This window comes from Pyrus communis, chromosome 4 (assembly GCF_963583255.1).
Source record: "Pyrus communis chromosome 4, drPyrComm1.1, whole genome shotgun sequence".
Taxonomy (NCBI): domain Eukaryota; kingdom Viridiplantae; phylum Streptophyta; class Magnoliopsida; order Rosales; family Rosaceae; genus Pyrus; species Pyrus communis.
In genome coordinates this window covers 20,474,353-20,485,250 of record NC_084806.1, presented here as the reverse complement: position 1 = coordinate 20,485,250, position 10,898 = coordinate 20,474,353, and the positions used below count along the sequence as shown (strand labels likewise).

The window sequence follows — 10,898 nt, the reverse complement described above, 5'->3', positions numbered from 1 at the left end:
CCAAGTTGATTCCGGTGCGAGTTTGGATTTAGCATATAAGTTTTTACTTAATTATATTTGCCCTTTTTTTAGTTTTTTCAATTCAAAAAAAAATTAAATAAATAATTTGAGTAGTCAAAAAAAGTATGTGAAAATTATTTATCAAAGAAAAATAAAATTTTGTTGTAGTCTCATTTACCTGGAGAATGATACAGAGACAAAGAGGTGTTGCATGAAATAGAGAGAATTTGGTAGCATGAAATAGAGAGAATTCGGTGAATTCTGAGATGTGATTTCTCACCTTTATTTATAGTTGCAGGAAAGTAAATTCCTTAGCCTTTAAGTATCACAATACAATTCAGGAACTATCTAAAAAATATAAATAGAATCTCATAAAGAATTACACAACCACATTCCTAAATAGGTTAGGACTGCAACACTCCCTCTTGGGTGTGTAAATACTCAAGTAAATAGCGCATCACGTCTTCATCGATGAAGTAAGTTTAGTTGATAAAGTCGTTGGCATAATGAGCGAATGAGAGTTTCAAATTAAAAGAAAGAATGCATAAAAATGTAAAACTCACAAAACATCGTTATGGTGGAACCCAATATGAGAGAGAAACTCATAGTCTAAGAAGAACACATGAGAAGTTTGCATTAAGTCAAAACTATTCGTCTTCTGGATGCAAGTAGGAAACCTCACAACAGTAAGACTAGCCCATGATGAGTGCCTCGTTAAAACCTAGTTAGATAGAAAAAAACTCGATGGATGTAATAAACCATGAGTAGTATTATGCAGTGGAACCACTATTACCTAAGTGAATTAACCTCAACAACTTTGTGAATCATTCTTCTTTCTCAAAGAATAAAGATTCTAACATTTTTCCTTTGTACAAGTTTAAGAGGAGTTCATTGGATCCAGATCAAACGATCCAAATTAAAGCATCTATCTAAGGCCAACTTGTAATTTATGTTACCAAGGTGTTACAACCAAATAGGGTTAGTCACTACTTTGTAAGGCATTATTGCATTCTAAATGGTTAATACTGCCACATCACCTCTATCGATGTAGAGATTATTGATTGGATTACAATAGGGAAGTGTTATTGGCAGTTCAAAAATCTCATTCTACACTCTTCACAAGTGTATTTTTCCTTCCTATTATAGAAAGTTTGGAGTGTAGAATGAGATTTTTGGAGTGCTAATAACAAATCCCTTACAATAACGCAATCATTAATTAATAAAGAATAATGTTTTTTCAAATTGTTTGGGCCCAAAATATTTGGGCCTAAGCCTAGTAACTCTTCGGGCTTGGCCAAAATGGAAGCCTTCAGTACCTTGGGTTGCTTTGAGTTCGGTCCGGCCCAAGGAAAAATAGTCGAATCCTATCATAGTATGACACTCTAAAAGTTAGGGTTGGATTCGATTGAGTCCTAAATTGGTAAAATTGTCAAGGATTAAGATAAATATTGATCAAATTTGTAATATTCCGAGGATTAATATTTGTAGCTGATCAGGATTAGAATGAATGAAATATGAAGAAGGGACTAGGTCCATATTCTCGAGCTCTATGAAGAGATTGGAACAGATTGCTGCCAAGGAAGTATAATCCATATAGGACCTTACTTCGGCATAAGGTGAAAATCACTCTTATAAATAGAAGGGGATTTGCAACATTCAAGTAACCTTCAACACAACACACAAATCTGCACATTGAAAGCCAAACCTATTTTATGGTTGGATATTCGTAATTCCATTTTAGAGTTCGGCATTTTGACGACCGAACCATATTTACAGTCAAGACACTTATCTCTTTTGAGTATTGTGTCTTTACAGCTCGGTACTGATTCAATGCACTTATATTTGCACAAATATAACTGAAGTAGTTGAGCCTGGTGTAGATGATCTTGAACTTCGTAGTGACTAGCAGCTTTGTCTTTGAACTCTAGAACCCAAAGGCCAAGGCGAGTTCCTTCCTTGGCCACAGTTGGTCGAATAAGAAGTCAGTAGCACGTTTGACACCACCATCACACATTCATTTACTCATCGACTGCGCTCGGTTGTCGAGTTGGCATGCCCTGCATTCAATCGAATGACGTAGTTAGCTCATTTGTTGTTCAGTGTGTGTGCCACATAAGCTTGGTAGTTTGTAGGGTCTACCAAAACATAACAATTCATTCATCTCTTAAAACTACAATGATAGAATTAAGTTCCTTGTTTAAATTGAAATGTATGACATTTGTCTTGGTCTGACATTTGTCTCCCTGATGCTGAGGGGGCCTTGGCTTAAACAGATTGCAGGGTTAGAATAAAGCTCTTATGATCTGCCATATTTGGAACTTAATTTCTGGTGCTTCTAATTTATGGTCTATCTAGGTGAAGGTTTATTTACTTCAAGGTAATTCTTTGTGGAATGCCCCTTTTCCTTCAGTTTGCTCTTGGAATTGGAGGAAATTTCTTCATCTCATATGACTTGTTAGACCTTTCTTCTTTCATGTCATTGGTGATGTGCGCTCCACCTCTATGGTGACAATTGGCACCTATTCGGGCCTTGTACCCTTAGATCTTCTTCTAGTATCATTAAGGAATCAAGGCTTTAACCAAATTCTTTGGTCAGAGAGATTATTGATAAGAATGGTTCCAACTGGACTATCACTCTAGTTGAAAATTGACCCCCTAAACAATTTTTTTGGTAAATTAATCCCGTGAACTATTTAAAATCAGTCAATTAACTCCTTGTTGTTAGATTGCAGAATCAATTCCATCAAATTCAAGGGCAAATTAGTCCTTTCATCATCAATTGTTAATTGTTAGCTATAACCACCCATAAAGTTTTGATACATGGCCACAGGGTAATTCGAAAACATATAGTGACACGCCTCGATCCCGATGTCAGAGGAACATCGAGATGGCCACGTGATGGCCAATACCCGAGGATGACGCAAGCCATTTAATGAATGCATATGCCGAGAACATGTGAAACATGCATATAAATTTTGCGTGTAACTACGCAAAGTAATATTCAAATATAAGTCTTACAAAATACAATAATAATATTCAACTGCCAACAATGACCATAATGATGCATGACATGTTCAGAGCATACAACTAAATCCAGAGTACAAGCGGAAGGTAAGATAGAGAAGTGCTATTACAATAGATGTCAAAGCATAGATGATAATATGATATCACTAGTAGGGAAATACCTCGTAGTTCGGATTGTACGCCTCGTTCCTATGTCCTGAGGGGGCGCAAAACAAATATGAGTGAACCAAGTTGATATATATATATATATATATATATATATATATATATATTACTGAAGTAGTTATCAACATACTATCCCTCATAGTTTTATGAAAACTCATAGCATAATAAGTAGTAGATTTTCCGAAAACCCTAGCATACCATAAAACCTTTCATAAAACATATCTCGTATATAATGTGCTAAATAGTGGTATCAGTGTCGCCCGAAGGCACATAGAACTCTTCATTCGCCCAAAGGCCTTCCTTCAAAAATACTTTAATTATCAATCACCCGTAGGCTCCTACAGCACCCACCCGAAGGCATATAAGTATCAATCACCCATAGGCTCCTACAACACCTACCCGAAGGCATATATAAGTATCATCGCCCGTAGGCTCCTACAACACCCACCCGAAGGCATATATGTGACCACTAGATAAGCAAAAAAATCATTGAATATAATCTTTCCAACATAAACATATATCTCAAACACATCTTCATAGCATATAGTCATCCATTATATATACTACAAAGAACATAAATTCGATAAAGTATGGTATTCCAAAATATTCTCAATAAAGCATAATAATAATAAAGTGTAAATCTAATTTACTCATAAAACGTTTCGTAGAATGTAACCATTAAATCATGTTTTTCATGTATGCATTTCTACTATTAAAACATGTATTTTAGAAGGGATTCACTCACAAATACTCCATTGTCGAAGAGTCATACGAAATATGAATGATGGGATCGCTGTTAATAATTGCACCTAAGCACATAAAGGGTCAAATTAATAAAACTATACCCAAATGATTGAATTTCGAAAAACAAATGTAAAAAATGGATCCAGGACGTTGAAAGTCCCAAACAAAACCCGAAAAAGTCAACAAAAAGTCAACGTTGATCGGTTAAAGTTAACTGTCAGATTGGGTTAACGAGTCCGGATCGGGTCAACTGGGTCACGGCCCGATTAACAGGCTGGGTCAAAGGCCGGTCAACGGGCCTGGAGTTTGGGTCGGGCTGATTCAGTATGTTGGGTCGAGGCTTAAAGGGATTTGGGCTTGAAGTTAACAGGCCGAAGGCCCAAGTTGGATGGCCCAAAAGGCCTGAGGTTTAGAGGGGTTTTGGGTTCAACGGGCTTGGGCTTGATAGCCCGACCTAGGGTAAAAGGGTTCTGGGTTGGGGAAACGGGCTTGTTCCCTTGGGTTTGGGCTTAAGGGTTTAGCGGGCTAAGGCCCGAGCTGGCAAAGCCCGAATGCCTGGGTTATATGGGTTTGGGTTTTCGGGTATGGGTTTTTTGACCCGTTTCTCGTTGGGAACGAAGGCTAGAGCCTCTCGAGCTCCGATCGACGCCGATCGGCCAAATTAACCTATGATCTAACCATAAAAAGGAAGGTAAGAGAGAGAGGAAGATAATTTGTACATGTGACGAACCATAAAGTTGTCGGAAGCGGCTGGGATTTTGCTCGAAGGTTCAAGGGTTCGTTGAAGGGATGGGGTGCTGCCACGTGGCAGATAGAGAGAGGAGGAAAATCTAGAAAGGGGATCCGGATTGGGTAAAAAGTGGGGGAGGGGGGTAATTTCATAATTTCATTAATCTTTTAACAAAAATGTGAAATTACAATCTTTATTGAGGGTGGGGTTTCACATATAGTATAGTGAGAAAATATTAAAAAAAAAAAAAAATCAAATGTTTACATGACGAACCATCTCACATTGTCATTATACATTATTTTATTTTCACATGTTAATAATTTCATTGGTGGTTACAGTTGAGAAATAAGAATTAATGAAGGAAAGACTAATCTTCCTTTGAATTTGACAAAATAGTGAATGAAATTTACGGACAAGGGGTTAATTGGCTTATTTCAAATAGTTCACGAGATTAATTTACCAAAAAAACAGTCCAAGGGGTCAATTTCAACTGAAGTAATAGTTTAAAGCGTCAAATAGCAGTTTACCCTTGTTTTTAGCTTGACCTTTGTTGTCATTGTTGTGTTGTGGTTTGTTGCTTCTTTTAGTTCTCTTTTAATATAATCATTCATTTCCCCAAAAATAGAAAAGAAAAAAAAAATAAATTACCCCATGCATGGGTAACCATCATTCCTCCCAAGTCCCACAACACCCACACCCACGAAAACAGGACAAATCACTTCCTTCGAAGTTTAAACCAAGACATGAGAAACATATATCCCTTGCCCCTGCCCCCTTTGCCTCTTTATCCTTAAATTGAGAGAGAAAGGCTTTGGTCCCCTTTGTTTCTGCTTCTTCACTTGAGAGCTAGCTCTAGCTGGAGATTTGTTGCTCAATTGCCCATTTGCTCTGCATATGAGAAAGTGCTTTTCACAGTTCATATATTTGCAGCAATGAAATACATTAGAACAAACAGCCTGAAAAGGCTATTCTCCCTCAAATGGAGAAGCCTAGAGAAAGCCACTAGCCCGAATGGCTCCAAAGGCGTAGAAAACAATGAAATCTTGAAGAATGTTGAAGCAAAAGAGCTTTCTCCAAGACCCACTTGGAAATGCTTCTCCTATGAAGAGATTTCTGATGCCACAAATGCTTTTAGCTCAGGTAGGTTTTTGTTTGTTTTCCTTCAAAACCTGTTTGATCTTTTCAGGGTATTCTTTGGGTGATTGAAATTTATTTAGTACTCATATTTTGTGAGGTGGGTTTTGGCAGAAAATCTGGTTGGGAATGGAGGGTATGCAGAAGTTTATAGAGGAGTTCCGGAAAATGGTGAGGAAATTGCGGTGAAGAGGCTCGCAAAAGCTGTGACTGATGAGAGGAAAGAGAAAGAGTTCTTGAATGAGATTGGGACCATTGGCCATGTTTGCCACTAAAATGTGTTGTCTCTTGTGGGCTGTTGTATTGATAATGGCCTTTTATCTCATCTGCCATTTCTCCTCCAAAGGCTCTGTTGCTTCTCTTCTCCATGGTAAACATTTCACCATAACTTATATGGGAATGATTTCCACGCACCCTCTGGCCCTTGATTATTCTTTAAAAAGGTGCGCATAAATCATTTTCTGATACAAATTTACCAATTTAGAAATCTTGTTTTACTTATTGGGTTTTGAATTTCTGTGATAATTTTTTTTTTTTTAAAATATTTTTCTTGAAATCCTTGTTGCAGATGAGGATTTGGCACCTCTGGATTGGCAAACAAGGTACAAGATAGCTATTGGGACAGCAAGAGCCCTCGGCTACTTGCACAAGGGCTGCCAGAGAAGGATAATTCACAGGGACATTAAGTCCACAAATATTCTATTTGACTTTGGAACCACAGGTTCACATAGAATTGTAGTCTCTTGCTCTCTTCTTAACCAAGATTTGAAACCAATGTATTGAATATGATGTTTTTTTATTGTTTGAAATGTCACAGATATCAGATTTTGGACTGGCAAAGTGGCTTCCATCTCAATGGACTCATCATTCAATTGCTCCAATTGAAGGGACATTTGGGTAAGTCTGAATAAACATCAAATCCATGATTTATTAAAATTCTGAATCCCATTTTTCTCAAATGATTAATCAACCGTGCGCAGCGGCGTTCTAGGATTCATATAGCCGACCCCACTTAGTAAGATAAGGCTTTATTGTTGTTATTGTTGATTAATCGATGATGTTGTATATAACTGTGCAGGCACTTAGCACCAGAGTACTATATGCATGGGATTGTGGATGAGAAAACAGATGTGTTTGCTTTTGGAGTGATTTTATTAGAGCTCATCTCAAGCAGGAAACCAGTGGATGGCTCTAACCAAAGCTTACATGGCTGGGTAAGTAATGGAAACCCTCCCAAATCTTATTATATGATTTATTTTATTTATAAGCTCATTTGTGTGTCAATTGTTTGATGAATGCAAATTCCCAATCGTAAAGGTCTGATTTACTATTCACCTATCTAGCTATTCTTTCGCAAAAAATTGACATTTGTACAATGTATTTCAGCCCGAAACTATTCTTGTTGAAAGCACTTTTGTTATGTACACAAAAAGATGCTTATAATTTAAAAACACTTTTAATTATCAAAATTCATCCCAAGTGCTAGTTTTGATTATCTAAAAGCATTTTTAGCCGTAAAAAACATATTACGACATGAGCTCCTTAGTTAAAGTAGTCATATTATGGTTTCAAAATGGTATGCGGTTGTTTGCCTGAAAGAAGAAGAAACTAATTATAATTACCCTTCCTTTTGGAAGTTGGTGTCTGGCAGGGCATTTGGGATTTTTTTTTCGCGCAATTCCCTATTGTCCAACAAATGGTTCCTTCCCACCTAAACTTAACATATATGCTAAAATGGAGAATATATATACTAAGGAACAATCATGCACCGTGATTTAAAAAAAGATTAAGATGTGATCACCAAATTGATTAGGCGAGTGGATCCTAATTGTCTCATTTTTTTTTTAACCCATGTCATCTTCACTAGTCATTTTCATTTGCATATATAATACATGGGTAGTGTTAGTGAGATCAAATTTTTTAAACAAATTTGCAAAATAAATGATATGGTTGTAGATGATTGGATTATTAATTAAGTATCGATTAACGTGTTTGTTTCTTATTGGTAACACATTATTTTATTTGAAAATTTTGGTCTCCCAAAACTACACAATGTGAATCACAACAAGTTCACCCATATCAGTTCCCCTTGCATAAATTTATGAGTTCAAGATAGAAGTGTATAAAAATTAGTTGTATCATAATTATGTTGTAGGTTGTATACCTATCTTTTCCTTCTGCACACTTCTAATTATTTATGACATTTAATAGACAAATATAAAAAGAGATGCGCAGAAGGAAAAAACAAAGAATGCGAAAATCATTATCCAATCTAATCAGTGAGCTTCGTGGATTTAGTGTACTTGTTATGGTATATAGAAAATACATTATGATTCACTATTATTAATGTGAAGTCCAATAATCAGTCCAAATACTAAACTTAGAAATTAAAATGTATTTCATCAACTTTAAGAAACGAGGGTCACTTAGTAATACGGTCTAGTGATATTTCTCTTTACTTGTAAATGAGGTATTTAGATTCGATTTTCGTGAAAAGCGAATTCAAACTACATTATTGCTAACTCATTGTGAGACTAGGCTGATCCCCTCCTCTTAGTGAAGATAGCATCATTTGTTCCAAAAAATAAAAATAAAAAAACGAGGAATTGACATGAATACATTCGGTATAGTAATTTAATTGGCCACTATATTTGCAGGTATTGGAGGTTATGGTATCAGAAGGGGAAATAGACAAAGAGAGGTGGAAGATGGCAGGGGAACAAGAAGTAGATGAGTTTTGGGGTTTTGAGGATCTAGAATATGAATGCAACGCTTCCTTCTCAATTTCACCACACGATTCCATATCAACAGGAAGTTGTTAATTAGATGTAATAATTCTGGTTGAATAGCTATAAAGAAAAGGGGTTGGGCACGAACTTTATGTCAATTTTATTATTATCATTATATATGACTTCCTAACCTTGAATTTCATCAACGTATACATATATATAGGTTTACAAATGTAAGGTACATAATATGTGTGTGTGTGTGTGTTATATATATAAATTTATAAAGCAAATATATATAAAGACAGACGATGTTGTTAGCAAGGCCACTGCTTCAAGTGAGGTGTTAATAGTGATTTGACTCCACAGAGCCGGACGTCATCACTTTTGCAAGATTGTGAAATTGAGATCGAAAAGGAAGCTGATATAATGAATACGTTTAATTGTCAATTAACTCGGCCACCATTAACATTTTGGGAAATTAGTACACAAACCCACTGAAAAATTAAAAAATTTAATAAAAGAACCTCATAAAAAATTCTTTATTTTGGACCCATATCAGCTCCAAAACTGACCCAAAATAGCTGGATCTAAAGGTTCGACTATTCTGAACACTTCTCCAGAAGGCTACAAACCCATCTGATGTCATCTTGGGCTCCAAAAACGCAGTTTAAGCTCAGAAACGTCACTTTCCAGCAACACGCACTGCTCCTTCATTTAATCTCCAGAAAATAACCTCCCGATAGAAATTAATGAAATTTTGACACGAATACGCTAAGAAACACACGAACGTCCTCCAATTTGAATCACTCCAAAATTCGTCCGTTTGGTCACGTTCTACTCCAGAGGAAGTCGAATATCCTATATTGAAAATATAAAACAAAGTATCAAAATTCTACCAGAATGATTATCAAATTATACTAAGAATAGGATGAAATATACAATATAATATTGACTCGTCATACTTGGTGTGTATGCATAAATGCATGAGGATAATATGATAACTGACAATTACATGTCAATTCCAAACTGAGGTTGAAAGCCATGGCGACTATTGGCAATTTGGCGTCTATACGGGACATCTCATCTTCTACTAGAAAGTCGTTCCAAGGGCTTCTATTCCCATATATTACACAACTAATGCACAAGGAAGCTCTACCTGTTTCATCAGAGGTAAAATGGCCCCCCGCCCTGGTTAGACTAAGTTCATTTCCTTCTTTGCTATATGGGTCAAAGATGACGTACTGATGGTCACCATTTATATAGACAAGCAAAGCTTGTGGTCCGTTGCCATCTAAAATATTTTGCTGGAAGGAAAGTTAGTCGCTGTTGAGAAAAGCAAGCGCCCCTCCCTTAGCCTGCAATATAAGCATAAAGGATTAAAAAACAATTCATTCTTTTCCAGTACTAGAGCTAAAATGTGCATCACAAAATGGTTTATTAGATTTTTCCTTATTTACTTTTAGATTTTTCCTTATTTACTTTTATATTTACTTTTATATTTATTCAAGATGATTGTATCAAAATTCCTTATTTATTAGATTTTATGTTCATTTGAAGATCATTCCAAGATGATTGTATCAAAATTCCAGATTTTTCTACCAAGCCGTTTGACCGTGGCAATGAAATTAAGACCCAGCACGCAACTTTCCAAGATTGATGTTTATGTACGTTTTAGGTATTTTGAAGATCAAGATGACATATTTTGAGGAAGATTCCTTCTGAGGAATTGTAGGGGACGTCTTCAGCTTTAAAAAGAGATCTTTAGGAACCAAATCGGACTTGATTTGGTCCATCCAAAGACTAATTTTCTGAGAACTCCGAATTCTAGTTCAAATAGGAAACCTTTTATTTTCTATTTTATCATTTAATTATGTTTCCTAGTTTTATTCTAAAACCTTTTCAAGGTAAGTTTTATTTTCTAGTAGTATAAATAAGACTTTTTAGCCATTAGAAGAGGGGGGAACGCACGCACTATTTGGAGAATTGCTTTTGAAAATTCAAGTTTATTTTTAAGATGTTTTCTTTCATTTTTCTATTTCAATAAAATTCTTTTGTTTTATGGTTGCTTGTAACTAGTTTTGTTTGTTAGGACGATGCCTTGAGCCTTGGCATGAATATGTTGTTTTTATTTAATTGCTTATGATATTATACATGCATGCTTTGAACAATTAATCATTGTGCTTTAAACTGTCTTTATATCTTAATGTTTAGCTACTATTAGGATGTTTAGATAAATAATCGAATGCAATTCGATCGGAATACCACCGGGGGGGGGGGGGATTGAGCATTGCTTCTTGTGATTGATAGTTGTGATTTCACCTAGGATGAATACCACGTCTTAGGGGTTGCATAGTTTTTCAAAGGGTTTTCAC

General features: G+C 35.9%; 1 pseudogene; it reads left to right on the top strand.

The window, feature by feature from the left end:
• Positions 1-5,595: 5,595 nt before the first annotated feature.
• On the top strand, positions 5,596-8,619 carry LOC137732832 (probable receptor-like serine/threonine-protein kinase At5g57670; annotated as a pseudogene).
• Positions 8,620-10,898: the final 2,279 nt, after the last annotated feature.